Below are 16,677 nucleotides of genomic sequence, written 5' to 3'. Positions count from 1 at the left end.
GATTGTTGCAGATCAGCTTAGAAAGTTTGGATGCTGTCATGTAGTGGAAGGCATACTACAAACCTTTGTTTTAGGAGCATTTTGTGTATAAAATGGATTAAAAGAAAAGAAAGGTTGAAGTCAGGAGCACCCGTGAGGTGATCTGTTGCTGTTACCTAGTTTGAAGTAAACAGGGTGAGGTGATGGTAAGACTTTAACGTTGAAGTATCCACAAAGAGTTGGATCCATCCAGTGAGCTTGGGAGAGAAGTCATGGCTGCAGATAGATTCAAATGTCCTCTGTATAGATGTCACAATCGAAGATTTGAACTTTATAATCCATCTCTATAGGAAATATTGTGGTGATGTCAAATCAGAGAGCCACAGTATTTATAGAAGGAAAGGAAATGCCAGCCTACATTTAATACTTGGTAACCTCTTCTCCCTTCTCTGCATCATGGTCTGACTGACTCCTTAGACATCCCCAGCATTGAAGAGAACAACACTGGCTCACAGGCTCAGAATCCCTGTGTGTAACACTTCTGAATGATGGTCGTCAGAAGCAATATTTTTTTATTAGATTCTAGAACTTCATTTTAAGAGAAAGATATGGTAAAATAATAAAAATGATAATGCTGGGAGAGACTTTACGCTCTTTTATTATGGCATTTATTATATCACATAGTAGTTTTGATATGCTTGTTCTTTTTAAATGTTTTTTAATGTTTATTTATTTATAAAATAGTTTATTGTTGAGTTGGTTTCCGTATAACACCCAGTGCTCATCCCAACAAGTGCCTCCTCCATGCCCATCACCCCCCTTCCCCTCCCTCCACCCCCATCAGTCCTCGGTTTGTTCTCAGCATTCAAGAGTCTCTCATGGTTTGCCTCCCTCCCTCTCCCCCAGTTTTTTCCCCTTCTTCTCCCCCATGGTCCTCCGTTAAGTTCTCCTAATCCTTCTATCATGCAAACATATGGTATCTGTCTTTATCTGCCTGACTTGCTCAGCATGACACCCTCAAGTTCCACCCATGTTGCTACACATGGCCAGATCTCATTCTTTCTCATTGCCACATAGTATTCCATTGTATAGGTGAAGCACATTTTCTTGATCCATTTGTCAGTTTATGGACACTTAGGCTCTTTCCATGTTTTGGCTATTGTTGGGAGTGCTGCTGTGAATATTGGGGTATGTGTGCCCCTATGCATCAGCACTCCTGTATCCCTTGGGTAAATTCCTAGCAGTGCTATTGCTGGGTCCTAGGGGAGTTCTATTGTTAATTTTTTGAGGAACCTTGTTTGTTTATTTATTTTTGAGAGACAGCACAAGTAGAGGAGGGGCAGGGAGAGAGAGACAGAGACAGAGACAGAATCTGAAGCAGGTGCCAGGCTGTCAGCTGTCAGCACAGAGCCTGGTGCAGGGCCCAAACCCACAAACTGTGAGATCATGACCTGAACTGAAGTTGGACGCTTAACCGACTGAGTCACCCAAGTACCCCTTATACTTGTTTCTTCTATAGACTCTGTACCACTTGTGGGGAGAGATTTTTGTCTCCTTCATCTTTACCCCCATTACCTGGCACAAAGTAGATGTTCAATAAGTGTTTGTTGATTAACTATCCTTCCAACCCCCCCCCCCATATATTTTCTTTTTCTTACAAATTTGGATAAGGAGTATCCCTAGGTTTCAAACCTATTGGCTGAAAGAGATTCCTTCAATTATATTAAATCAAGAAATGCTAGTTTCTCGATAAGTTGGGTATAGCTAGAACTATATATAAAGAAAAATATTCCTCTTATTTGAACCAAAGTGAGTTTTTATTGGTGCACGTTCAGTGGCAAAAGGAACTTGAAGTAGACATCACTTTAGTTAGTATAGGCTTATGGACAGTGTCCTCCTATATCCATTCTCATGATGCCATAAGCCAGTATATAAACTAGCCTATATACTGCAGAGGACAAGGACCAAGGCTGCTTTGCTCACCATTATATACCCGCTGTCATAGAATATGACTAATGCTTCCAAGTGAACACCAAATGATTAAGTCCATTGTTTCCCAAAGTCTAGTCTTCAACATACTCTCCAAAGGTGGTCTTTGAAAAAATACCCTTTGGTCATATCAGTGCAGAAGAAGCCGCATTTTAGATCCTTCTGTGGAGACATACAATGTGCATAGTATGTTCAAGTATGCACAGCACTTGAAAGTGAAGCCCCACTGTAGGGAGCCTGCTTGACTTGATCTAACCCAGTATTTCTCAGAATCATCTGTAATTGTGAGTAGTTTAACCTTTCTAAGATTCGGGTATCTGATATGTATGAAGGGGATGATAAAAATCTATGGTGTGTAGGGGCGCCTGGGTGGCTTAGTCGGTTAAGCGTCCGACTTTCGCTTGGGTCATGATCTCGTGGTTCGTGGGTTCGAGCCCCGCATCGGCTCTGTGCTGACTGCCAGCTCAGAGCCTGGAGCCTGTTTCAGTCTGTGACTCCCTCTCTCTCTGACCCTCCCCTGCTCATGCTGTCTCTCTCTCTCCTAGAAATAAATAAAAAAAAAATTAAAAAAAAAAATCTATGGTGTGTAATTCAGAGAAGTGTTGGGAGAACCCAGTGCATATTGAAAATGCTTTTATGTAAAACTCTATTTAAATGCAAGGAATTAGAAGTATTTCCTAATTTACCCAAGGAATACAGAAATGCTGATGCATAGGAGCACATGTACCCCAATGTTCATAGCAGCACTCTCAACAATAGCTAAAACATGGAAAGAGCCTAAGTGTCCATCAACGGATGAATGGATCAAGAAGATATGGTTTATCTATACCATGGAATACTACATGGCAAGGAGAAACAATGAAATCTGGCCATGTGTAGCAACATGGATGGACCTTGAGGGTGTTATGCTGAGCGAAATAAGTCAGGCAGAGAAGGACAAATATCATAGGTTTGCACGTATAGGAGGATTAGGAGGAACTTAACGGAGGACCATGGGGGAGAAGAAGGGGGGAAGTGGGGAAAGGGAGAGAGGCAAACCATGAGAGACTCTTGAATGCTGACAAAAACTGAGGACTGATGGATGTGGGGGGGAGGGGGGAGATGGGTATGGAGGAGGGCACTTGTTGGGGTGAGCACTGGGTGTTATATGGAAACCAATTTGACAATAAACTATTTGTAAAAAAAAAAAAAAGTATTTCCTAATTAAAATTACTGCATGTGCTATTCTCCAAATAGATGGTATGTAAATTATATCTTGATAAATGATAGGTAGAGAGACATAAAGTTGGAAAAATGACAAAAATTCATACTTCTGGAGAGCATGAGGTTTAGAAAATTTGAATTGTTGTGGCTGTTAGGGTATGATTCTTCTCTGTGTTCTGGGTTTTCTCTCCCTTCCCAGCCCAATTACCTCTTTCCATTTGTTTGCTTATTCATTCATTCACTGATGCAACAAATACTACTGAAGATGAGCTACCATTTGGTCGGTATAAGCATATGAACAATGTCTGTGAAGGAAACAAAAAAATCTCTTTTATAAGTTCATGATTTTTGAGGAAAAGGCAGACATGGAAACAAAAATTAGAAAACAGTGAAGAATGTGCCATTGTGGAAGTATGTACAAAGAATGAGGAGATGCCCTTGACTTCTCAGAGCAAGGACACTGTCAGAGGAAGGTAGAGAGGTTTGAGTTGAGTCTGGAAAAAGTTTCCCAGATAGACAAGGCATGTTAATAGGAACAGCCAGTTCCTATCCAAAATTATAAGTCCTGCTTCCTTTATTTATTATTCTTTCCTGCCAGCTGCTTCTTTAACTTCCCATAATTATGGCCTTGCCCCCAGACTTCAAGTCTGTTCTTTCTTCTGTTCTTTCTGTGACTATTCAGAGAGATTCAGTGAAAGTTTATAGAAGTGGGGGTGCCTGGGATTTTATGGAATGAGGTTTTGATCTTGCGTTGTGTCTCTTTTAGTAAAGCACAGCTAAACTTGATGTGTAAATTTTTTAAGTATTGCAAGTAAAATGACACGTTAACTAAGATTTTAATATGTTTAAACATAATAAAGTTGGCAGAAATATGGAGTATATTAAAATTTAGAATGAATTTTAGCTCCATTATATAGTATGACTTTATATTTGAGGCTAAGCTATCAACTTGGAAGAAAGGAGTTAGGAAAAGTAAACTATTAATTCATTTGTCAGCCTGGGTTGTGAGAGAGTGAGGTTTATGCTGGCACTCTGGCTTTATAACATCTGAAATCACTCATGTCTACTTTTCTATATCCAACAGTATCTCTATGGCCAAATTAATTTCTTTTTTACATTCATTTAAGAATATGGCTTTTACATTACAATCTAGCACATATGTCATCTTATCCTTTTATAATTTTTAAAAGTTAAACTAAAAATATATCCCAGAGTTCAAAGCTGAATTATACTCAACTATATACATGTAGCATGTGTATGTAGACCATAAATTTCTAAAAAGTATATTTCTTCAGAAATATGTGTGCTTTGGGATGATAGTTCAAAGCTTTAAATTCCACTTTCCGTAGTCTGTTTTATTAGTTGCCAGAGAAATACTGGAGGCTTTTTTAAAAAATTTTATCCACTTTTGTAGCTCAAACAGTCCATTAAGTGAATTAATAGATGCAAAAGAGCTTAGAAAAGTGCCTGGCATATGGTAAGGGCTCAGTAAATGCAAGCTCTTGTCATTCCTATTATTTCTCCAAAGACTTTTCTTTTAAGTCACATGCTATGACATGAAGTATCACCATCTGGGTTGACTCAAGCCACTTACCCAAATCAGAATAAAACTTTTAGCCCTGGAGTCATTTCCTGTCCTTTCTAATTGTACTTAGGAATATACTAAAGAAAGATAACTCAACCAGCTATCAACTGAGCAAATGATGCAAGTTCCTCATTCCATGTGTGTGCACAGACACCACCAATGCAATGAAAACCAGCTTGAGAGTATGAGAGAAAAGAGACTACGGAAATAGACTTAAAAATTTTTTTGGTTTAAGTGGAGAGTCATGGGACAGGTCAAAATGGGCAGGGGAAAGAATTTTAGAGAAATAAAAATGTGGTGCAGGTGGCCACCCTGAAGCTAATTTAACTTGGGTCATCTATGATCTCTTCCAGCTGTGAACATGCGCATGTGGCCCAGTGGCCCAGATGTTCTTCCTCGGTCTTTATGTTGCATAGCCCATAAAATTAAAACAGGATTGGAATTTAATTCTAGGGCTTTCAGAGTCCAATCATCAATATTTAATGGAGCTGTTCTCCGAAAATACAGAGTCTTGGTAAGAGAGGCCCTTGTTTGGGCCAAGACAACCTACTGTAATTACTGTAATTTCTCCTCAGTGACTGCTGCCTCCCTTCCTCCACTGCCCCACTCCCTCCATCTTTAATTTTATTTTACTCAGAGAATGCTTCTCACCTCAGAAGCTGCTGGATCATATAAATGTGTGGTTATTTCTAGTCATGAGCTAGAAATCTCTGAAAGACACCAGTACTGCACTACTTTTTATAGCAAAATCAATTAATTGAAGATGTTTAATGAGCTTGTGCTAGATAGTTCAACACTGATGACTCTGTTGGCCATGTGAGGAATATAAACAAAACATAAAACATAATACTTGGCCTCAGGAAACATGCAGTCTGGTTGTGGAGGAAAGATGAGCACATGTAAGGTCATCAAAGAACAATATAAAACTCTTCTATAGCTCTTTAAAGGAAATCAACATGCTTCCTTGTGATGGCTACCTCTGGTTGTGACTTTTGATTCAGGTGACTCCCAGTTAGACTGGAAGGAAGGCCTGAAAATCCCAGTTGAACATAGAGGAGGTCTATGTAATGTCTATACCAAACTACAGTTACAGTGTAAAGCCCCAAATCTAAATTCCTGGAAGCCACCCTTTCTTTTTTCCTTTGTTACCTGTAAAATAAACAGATCTCTAGCTGAGAAAGACCCCTCTGCTCTAGTTAGTCCTATGGCAGAGCAGGGTCTATTTGAGCAGTATTTTAATCACTAAGTAGTGTTCTTTCATGCAGTCTAGTAATTTCACCAAGAAGCAACAAAGAATTGATGGCTAGCTAGCTGGAGCTTATTTCGTAGCAATAGTCTGGCCGACATACTATGCACATTAGTCACGGATTCTGACTCAAATTCTCTCCAGAGACAACACAGACACATGGAAGACCAAAGGGGAAAGGTGAACAGTTATTAAGAATATCTGACTGCCAGAAACACAATCAGAGTCTTTTGTGGACAGTTGCTGTGAATAGAAGATGAAAAGTCTATATTTCAGTCCAGATTTCTGTTCTTTGTTATCAGAAAAAAGGAGTGGAAAGTTCCAGGAAATTCTTTAGCCTAACCCATCAAAATAATAGTCATTATATTTTAACGCTTTTTGCGTTTTGAAAACAAGTGTCTTCAGTTTATGTGTAGGAGGTTACTCAGTATAATGCAATATTCAGATTTTATATATCCAGAAAGATTCTTATCAAGCAGGCAAAATTCTGAATGTTTTGTCTGCCTCAACCTTAATTACATTTAGTGAATATTAGTAGAGTGTTCATCATGTGCAAGAGTGTGCTGGGTGCTAAAATCTTTAAGAAATTCTGAATCCAGCTAGGGAATTATCAGTGAAGAGAATTACAGTATCAGGAATAAGTACTAAATAAACACCAGAAAGCTGCTGGTCAATCTAGGCTGAGCATTGGCCTGGAGCAGGGGCTATGTAGGACGTTCCTGTGAATGCAAGTGTTTTGACTCAACTAGGGAATGTAGGGATGGCCAGGATGTGTGAGATGAAGCAGGAAAAGATGGTTTAGACCAGATCATTGGGGGTGCAGTGGAGATGATGTTTGCACTAAAACCCATCCAAAGACTCTGTAAGGAAAAGGTAGCCATTGTGTGATTGCAGAAGAGAGAATAAGCTTCAAATATGAGCTTTGGGAAGATAATTTTGATGACAGTGCGAATAGGGAAGTGATAAGAGAGGAGGTATCTCAGATAAGGGTTTGAGTTTGACAACTCATTGCATCCCACTTGGCATGAGATGGAGGCAGTCTGAACTGATCAGGACAGTGACAAAGACTTGTCCTGAGGAAGAGTGGCCAGGAGAGGCCTTGTGGAGGAAGAATAAGCTACATGTGACTGTTCAGACAATACAGAAACATGGGTGATAGAAACCTAGACACCAAGCCAGATCTAGTGCAAGGTTGGTTATGAAAGCAAGGCACCTCCAATTATGAGATTTATCATGTGAATACCCTGTACCGCATTTATCTCCCTGGGTCATTATCAGCCATTTTTGGTTTATATATTTTTAAAAATATCTTCAGTTTTAAGCAATGTGTATCTTCTTTTATTATATTTTAAAATGATGCTTTGAGCCACTTTTCAATGGTTGGCATGTTCTTTCACAGTTTTACATTATCAGTGGAGAGTATATATTGTAATAATTCCTATTCTTTTTTCCCAGCCAGTGAGGATGGCTTAATGATGTATAGATAATATTTCAGTAGTGTTATATTATTAGTAGTAATAAGGATGGCCTCCTGTGTTTATGTAATGACTCCCTCTTGGGATGTGAGTTTGCTTTTTGTGGACAGTCTTGCAGGGTACTTAACCTTCCTTCTTTCTTCTCTTTGTCCCATGATTATATTCAAAAGATTACCACCTGCCACAACAAATCTCTTCTCCAGCCTTTTAATAAACAGAGCAGACCTAGATTTAGGAGGTGGTGATCAGAGCAGGCCTCTAAAACCTTCTCTTGTCTCCCATAAGTGGTGACTCCTAAAGCTGATCGCTTCTGGGCTGAGCAGTAACTTGACTTCAGGGCCTCCTGGGGATGCCAGAATCTTGTAGAAAACCAGTTGTTCAGTTACCATAGGAGTCTCAGAGAAAAAACTGGCAGCTGCACTACAGTAAGCTTCAGACTATCTTAGATTTCTTGGGCCCATACCAGTCCTGCCTTAAATGAAGCCCCAAGCATCCTTGGTTGTGTAGGAAACTGAGGGCCAGCCTTTCTAAAGTGCTGAATTTTCAAATGCAAGGAAGTAGGTGCTTTTCCTGAAGGAGTAGCAAAATGGACAGCAAATGTGTAGTCATTTAAATGATATGACTTGGTCCTTTTTTCCCCTATAGAGGGGGAAAAAAAAAGCAAGTTCAGGCTTAAATTCTGCCTTTTATTTTCAGTCTCCTGTTGATGTGATTCAGTGTGTTAAGATTTGTTTAAAGGACTACCAAAGGTAAACATTCAATCTAGGAATGACATAGTGAAGTTATGCAGAACTGAATGTTAATTTTGAGCATGATGTGAGTACAATCAGTTCTGCTATCATGCAACATATTGCCTCCCTAAAAAACACTGCACTATGCAAAATCATGTGATAAAAACCACAGGCTAATGGGAAACGTAAGGTAAGGGGCACAGGGTACAACACTCAAAGACTTCACCAGTGACATACATATTTTTTTTAAAAAGATAAGATTCTATAAAAAGATTAGCACAGTTTTATACATGTTAAAGAAACACATGTTAAGAAGTATATAAATACTACAGTGAACATGGTACTTTATGTTGAAAAGTTTGCTTGTAGCTTGTGAGTTTTTGTGAAAGGGTGGAAGGAAGGTTATCTGATATCAGATGGAAAGTTCTAACACCAGGTGCGGATGGGTATGGCTCACAACACACGGTGAATTGACGTAGCTGGGAGGTGTTTAAAGTGTGTGTGTGTGTGTATGTGTGCGCATTTTATATATTCCCATATGGTTCAATTCAGCTGGATGAAGTTTTCTGCATTCACTTAGTGTTTGCCACAGAAGAAATTGTGCATTAGCAAGAAAGTGAAATTCATGTTATGCTCAGATTGTTTTCTAATATATCAAATGGTTTGGAAAGAATTTGTATTTTCAAACTGGCAGTATAGCAGAACTGGGTATAATTTTATCCCTTAGCTTCTACATAAAGGACCCAGCCAGGCTAAATGAGGTCTCCTAGTCAGAATAGTAGAACTGAGTGTGGGTTCCTGGACACCCAGGCTTCTTTTGTAGTAGGAATGTCCACATCATCTGTTGCTTATTTTACTATGTTATATAATCTTTCTATTATTTTTATTGTTAGTGATAACATTATTTTAGTACTTGTTTTAATGTAGGTGCAAGCACTTAACATAGTATCTGGAACTGAATAAATACTTGTTAGTAAATGAATGAGTAAATTAATGAGGTTAGTGAATGAACATAATCAAGCCCAGGTTCATTGTGGAAACAGTTCCAGACCTGCATGTAGAGGAACAAATAGAAAAGATATGTAGAGTTCAGGATGGCAGTACTCTCTTGATACACTCTTCAAGGTTTCTTCAGTTGGTTTGGATTTTTGTAAAATAATTAAGAGTATAGGCTTGTGACAGACCACAGACAAGCTATTTAACTTCCCTAGATAATACTGGTATCTACCTCACTGGGTTTCTGTAACAGTTAGATAAAATCATATATATAAACTCTTAGCGTAAATGCCTGGTACATGGCAATGGTTCATTAAGTGTTAGCATTTATCATCTTCATCACTACTACTACTGTTGGTGCTGTTTTCCTAGCATACCCCTCCGTATGTTGGAAGAAACCAAGAACCAATAAATGTGAGAGAAAGCATTCTAGTACTTTTCCTGAGCTGTGGCCCAGTTTTCCCAGTTACTCACTGGATACCCCAACCCAGAGATGCAATAGCACTTCAAACTCAACACATCCAGAGTCAAACTAATTTACTTGTTCCCAGTGTACTCCTCTTCATGAGTTCCCACTTTCATTGATTTACCCAAGCTAGACACCTCAGTGGTCCCTTGCTCTCTGCTTCCTCCTCCACATTCCATGGGTCAATCATTCAGTAATTATTTCACTGAACACCACGTGTGTACCAGGCACTCTCCAAGGTACCTCAAGAAATAAACATGAGTAAGGCATAATTCTTGTCCTGAAGAATCTTCAGTATGTTACAAGACAAGATGCAGAGTATGAAGCGCTGAATGCAAATCCCACATAGTAAGCCAGTTAAGGTAAAATGTGTTGACCAGCTGTAAGAGGCCACATGATGTGATCGCGGTTCCTATATGTTGACACTTCAATACAAAGTGGATAGCCATTTACATGCAAAGATGATGAAGGGGATCATCAGGATCATTCTGTATATTTAAAATTTTGTTCCTTTTGTTTAACAAAACAATTGTCAGGAAAACTAGTGGTTTTTTTTTTTTATTTGTTTTGGTTTTCTTTTTTTTTATTATACAGTTTTATTTTTATTTGTTTAGTCTTCCATCTTTAGTCAAAACATTGTTTTTGAAAGTTACTAAGGTCAGCTTCTCCCCCCTAACTTTCTTTTCTTTTTTTTTTTTTTTTACAAATAGTTTATTGTCAAATTAGTTTCCACGTAACACTCAGTGCTCATCCCCACAAGTGTCCTCCTCCATGCCCATCACCCCTCCCCCCCACATCCATTAGTCCTAGGTTTTTGTCAGCATTCAAGAGTCTCTCATGGTTTGCCTCTCTCCCTTTCCCCCACCATTTCCGCCCTTCTTCTCCCCCTTGTTCCTCCGTCAAGTTCCTCCTAATCCTCCTATACGTGCAAACATATGATATTTGTCCTTCTCTGCCTGACTTATTTCGCTCAGCATAACACCCTCAAGGTCCATCCATGTTGCTACACATGGCCAGATTTCATTGTTTCTCATTGCCATGTAGTATTCCATGGTATAGATAAACCACATCTTCTTGATCCATTCATCTGTTGATGGACACTTAGGCTCTTTCCATGTTTTAGCTATTGTGGAGAGTGCTGCTATGAACATTGGGGTACATGTGCTCCTATGCCTCAGCATTTCTGTATCCCTTGGGTAAATTCCTAGCAGTGCTATTGCTGGGTCATAGGGGAGTTCTCTTGTTAGTTTCCTGAGGAACCTCCACACTGTTTTCCAGAGGGGCTGTACCAGTTTACATTCCCACCAACAGTGTAGGAGGGTGCCCGTTGCTCCACATCCTCACCAGCATCTAGAGTTCTCTGATTTGCTCATTTTAGCCACTCTGACTGGCGTGAGGTGGCATCTCAGTGTGGTTTTGATTTGTATTTCCCTGATGAGGAGGGATGCTGAGCATCGTTTCATGTGTCTGTTGGCCATCTGGATGTCCTCTTTGGAGAAGTGTCTGTTCATATCTTCTGCCCATTTCTTCACTGGGTTGTTTGTTTTTCAGGTGTGGAGTTTGGGGAGTTCCTTATAGATTCTGGATATTAACCCTTTATCTGATATGTCATTTGCAACTATCTTTTCCCATTCCGTTGGTTGCCTATCAATGAAACCAAGAGTTGGTTTTTTGAAAAAATAAACAAAATTGAAAAGCCTCTAGCCAGACTTATCAAAAGGAAAAGAGAGAACACCCAAATAGACAAAATTATGAATGAAAATGGACTTATTACAACCAACCCCTCAGAAACACAAGCAATTATCAGGGAATACTATGAAAAATTATATGCCAACAAATTGGACAACTTAGAAGAAATGGACAAATTCCTAAACACACATTCACTACCAAAATTCATACGGGAAGAAATAGAAAACCTGAACAGACCCATAAAGAGTGAAGAAATCGAATCAGTTATCAAAAATCTCCCAACAAATAAGAGCCCTGGACCTGATGGCTTCCCTGGGGAATTCTACCAGACATTGAAAAGAGAATTAATCCCAATTCTTCTCAAGCTATTCCAAAAAATAGAAATCGAAGGAAAACTCCCGGACTCATTTTATGAAGCCAGTATCACTCTGATTTCCAAGCCAGACAGAGATCCAGCAAAAAAAGAGAACTACAGTCCAATATCCTTGATGAATACAGATGTTTTGGTTTTCTGTTTTGAGAGAAAGAGGAGGGAGAGAGGGGGAGAGTATTCAGGAACAGGGGAGGAGGGGGGGCAGAGGAGAGAGAGAATCCCAAGCAGGCTCCATGCTCAGCACAGAGCCCATCTTGAGGCTCTATCTCACAACCCTGAGATCATGACTTGAGCCAAAAAGAGTCAGATGCTTAACCAACTGATCCACCCGGGCATCCCTAGGAAAACTAGTTTTATTACTTGTTCTCCATCTTTGGTCCTAAAAACCTTCTTTCACATGATGATGACTTTACAGTAGAAGTTTTCCCTCTTTTTAGGATAATCATTTTCCTCCCAATGTTTGTTTGTTTGTTTGTTTATTATTTTAAGAAAGAGAACACAAGCAGGAGAGAGGCAGACAGAGAGCCAGAGAATCTGAAGCAGGCTCCAGGCTTCAAGTTGTCAGCGCAGAGCCCAGCAGAGGGCTCGAACTCAATGAACTATGAGGTCATAACCTGAGCTGATGTCAGATACTTAACCAACTAAGCCATCCAGGTGCCCCTAGAATATTCAGATCTTAAGTTGGATTTGTGTTTGTATGGTAATTGTTTTTTGTGGTGATATTAAGGTAGGTTGAAAATAATTTTAAGTAGACTATTTAATTTAAAACTTATTTAAATTAAAAAAATTTAAATTTCTACTCTGTATACTCAGATTAATAAATTTAGCTTAGTCCATTTATTCTCATATTCTTAGCAGTTTTGTTGTACAATTAAAACCTTAAAGTTTTTAATTCAATGTAAGCTTCAATTGTAGCATATAAGTGAAAGAGAACATTATCTTTCGAATGCGCTATAAATAATTTATTCACTAGCAAATAATTCAGCAGTTAGGAAAGAGCTCTGGAAAAATAAATTTTTAAAATAGGGCTAATTAATAAGCAAAGTTATCTAGGTACAGAGTCTGCAGTTCTCCAAAGGATTTATTTATTGGGAAACTTCCGTGTGGCATGTCCTGTTCTAGGAGCTGAGGATGCAGCAGTGAGCAAACCAGTGCCCAGCCCTGAGACAGTTTACATTCTGCTGGGAGAGATAGGAAATAAATTAATAAACAATAAACCTGTAATGCCAGGCAGTGATATGAGTTCTGAATTAAAATAGGGGCAGTACGGGCAGCGCACATGCATTAGAGCCAGAAACACACGTTGGGACTGGAGATTTCTGGGGATGGAAACCAGGATGGAGGCACAGAGTGCCAGGGCCGAGGACAGCTTCACCCACTTCACCCACCAGGATGGCCCGCAGACCCAGGGAAACAGCAGCAGCGTGGACAAGGCAGGCAGAGGCCCTGCCACAGAAAGACCCGGTTTCCCACCCCTCGCCGGTCATGGATTCCTAGATGGGAAAGAAGAATCAAGGAAAATTCCAGTCCCAGATAACAGATACATGCCATTAAAAGAGAACTAGATGAAGAGATTTACTCCTATTGTAGAACATTTGCCACTTCAGATATGCTTTACCTTGAAATTCAGAAATGTGGAAATCAGGACTTGTAAAGAAACCACAGACCTTAGTATTCTGACAAAAGCGGCTGATTTTGTGAAAGCCTTTCTCTTGGGTTGCAGGTGGAGGACACACATGCCCTCATTAGGTTGGGTGACCTTTTCCTAGAGTCTTTTGAAATTACAGATGTGGAGTCCCTAAAGGGAGACCATCTGTGTGGGGCAACAGGAAGAATTGCTGGCAAAGGAGGAACCGCCTAAATTCACCATAAAGAATGTGACATGGATAATTTTGGCTGATGTGAAGGTTCATATCCTTTGCTCTTTCCAAAACATCAAGATGGCAAAGTACTGCCATTTGCAACCTGATCCTGGGGAATCCTCCATCAAAGGTTTATGGCACTACTCAAGCCATGATTAGCAAAGCAGCAGATCAATTCTCGTTTCAAATCAGAGACATTTTACCTTATCTTTGGACTCTAGAGAAAAAGACCTTGTCCTCCACTCATGGTCACAAGAAACCATGTGAAGTATTTTTCAATTACTTTAAGCCTTCATCACTTCTTCAATTCTCGGCCAGAGCATAACAGAAAGGAAAGGTTTGATAGTATTCACACCCAGCAACTTTGAGGGTAATTTCCATACCTAAATTTAGTACCATTATTATACTTATGCAGTAGTTATAATTTATCACTTTGTTTTAAATAAAAGATTTGCATGGTTTATCATTCTCTTGTTGGAGGGAAACTTATTGTTTAAACAGTCCTTTATGAGTTCATAAATTTATTTATAAATATATAACTTGTTATATATTGATAAACATTTCTTGTCTATGAAGTGTAATTAAAAGAATTATCTCACTACAGAAAATAAGGGCAATAAGGGTTAGTGAGTATTCAGTAGGTAAGGTGGTGGTAAATCTCTCATAGATTGTAGGGCTTCTCCCTATTTGGTTGTTCACTGAGATTTCATTATTCATATTGGCCTGGAATCAGACATTTGAATTGACATCTAACATCATGCAGCCCTACCTTCCCTTTCATTCTGGTGCATATTCTTTGCTAGCTTGTATTGGTAATGAATTGCTTAAGAAAATAGCTTGCGTTGTTTACTATCAAATCTGCCAAGTATAGAGGTTGTCTCCTGTAGCTCACATTGTTCTAACACTAGTGTAAATACTTTGAAATCTGCATCCTTACTAGTGGGGAGACATAATGCTTTCGTTAAGAAAACATACATGAAGCAGATGGCTAACAGCATCTTGATGGGAGCAAATTTTAGTCTCAGATTCTATGGCTTCATAATCTCAGAGCGATTTTTCTTCTTACTGTTAAGGACAAATTACTCCCAACTGTATTTTAAAGAATTAAAAGTCACACTTGTATGTTAAGAATATTCACTTTTGCCTATTAAAAAAATTATGATTGCCCCACAAAAGTGGGCTTTTATGACCTTTTACATTTTTAACGTAAAGCCTTCCATCTGGCTAAAAAATATCTTTAAAAAAATTCCTTTACTGTGTTTGTGTTTCCTAGTAAATGTTACATTCATTCCTTAGAAAATTTGCTCCAGGGCAAGTTCATTTTGGCCTGATGTAATTTAATCCAAAGGGAGAAAAACATTAAGTTAATGAAATCTTAATGGAAAGCCATTATATATAGTTTGGTGACTTAATTATTATTCTCCCAAATTATATTGGCTTATAATTTTTAATTTAAGTCTAAAAAAAGATACAGCGTTTACCTAATTAAGTGCAATGCTGAATCATTAGGGGAATAATACGTTATTTAAAGTAATTCCTTTCAACTGAGCTCCCACAGACATGTATCTATATGTATCAATTGGATATAATTTCTAATCAGTCACTTTTTTAGCCATGATAATAAATTGCTGAGCAGTCCCTGGCATCTGTTCTGACCATTTGGTCAGTTACCCAATGAGTAACTTGAAGTAACCAATTATTTTTTAACTATTTTTAACAAAAAGATTGGATTTCTGTATTCTTTGAAAATGGGAACTACCACAGAATCATATGAAAATCAACCTTCTTTGCCATCATTTAACTTGATCTGAAGAGATGTAAAAAGTGTGAATTTTTATTGCTTAGGTTGTTTTTTAATTTTATTTCTGAAACTCAAGACAAGATTTCTAACAATTTTTTAAAGTTTCCTAGTGTAAAGTTTGCAAACCACATATCCAGTAAAGGACTAATACCCAGAATACACAAGGAACTCATTCAACTCAATAGCAAAACATCCAAATAACCCAATTAAAAATATTTTCTCCCATTCCATAGTTTCCTTTTCATTTTGTTGATGATTTCCTTTGCCATGCAGAAGTTTTAGTTTGAACTAGTCCTACTTATTCATTTTTGATTTTCTTGCCTTTGCTTTCAGTGTCAAATCCAAAAAATCATTGCTAAGACCAGTGAAGGAGCTTATACCCTATGTTTTCTCCTAGGGGTTTTATGGCTTCAGGTCTTATGTTCAAGTCTTTAATCCGATTTGAGTTGATTTTGTATATGGTGTAAGATAGGGGTTCAGTTTCATTCTTTTCCATGTGACTGTCCAATTTTCCTGGAAAGGCTGTTCTTTTTCCATTGTATATTCTTGGCTCCTTTGTCATAATTTAATTGATCATATCATTGCAGGCCTATTTCTAGGTCCTCTAATCTATTCCACTGATTCGTGTGGGTATTTTTATGCCAATACCATACATTTTGAACACCATGACTTCATGACATAGTTTGAAATCAGGGAGCCTGCTGCCTCCAGCTTTGTTCTTCTTTCTTGAAAATTGCTTTGGCAATCAGGGGCTTTTGTGGGTCCATACAAATTTTACTATTGTTTGCTCTGTTTCTGTGAAAATGCCATTGGAACTCTGATGGGAATTGGCAGGGACTCTGTAGATTGCTTTGGGTAGTACAGATATTTTAACAATATTCTTTCTTTCTTTCTTTCTTTTTTTTTTTTTTACAAATAGTTTATTGTCGAATTAGTTTCCACATAACACCCAGTGCTCATCCCCACGAGTGTCCTCCTCCATGCCCATCACCCCTCCCCCCCACATCCATCAGTCCTCAGTTTTTGTCAGCATTCAAGAGTCTCTCATGGTTTGCCTCTCTCCCTTTCCCCCACCATTTCCCTCCTTCTTCTCCCCATTGTTCCTCAGTTAAGTTCCTCCTAATCCTCCTATATGTGCAAACATATGATATTTGTCCTTCTCTGCCTGACTTATTTCGCTCAGCATAACACCCTCAAGGTCCATCCATGTTGCTACACATGGCCAGATTTCATTGTTTCTCATTGCCATGTAGTATTCCATGGTATAGATAAACCACATCTT

The 16,677-nt window shown here is 38.7% G+C and overlaps 1 protein-coding gene and 1 pseudogene across 1 annotated transcript in view; both read left to right on the top strand.

Moving 5' to 3' along the window:
- Nucleotides 1-16,677, top strand: part of COLEC12 (collectin subfamily member 12) — a 205,044-nt gene that overhangs the window by 63,001 nt on the left and 125,366 nt on the right. The gene's annotated exons all lie outside the window — the stretch shown is intronic.
- Nucleotides 13,058-13,919, top strand: LOC120220740 (annotated as a pseudogene).

Source organism: Hyaena hyaena, unplaced genomic scaffold (assembly GCF_003009895.1).
Source record: "Hyaena hyaena isolate Hyena2069 unplaced genomic scaffold, ASM300989v1 scaffold_14, whole genome shotgun sequence".
Classification (NCBI taxonomy): Eukaryota; Metazoa; Chordata; class Mammalia; order Carnivora; family Hyaenidae; genus Hyaena; species Hyaena hyaena.
Note: the sequence above shows the minus strand (reverse complement) of the source record. Positions and strands in the feature narration are given on the sequence as shown.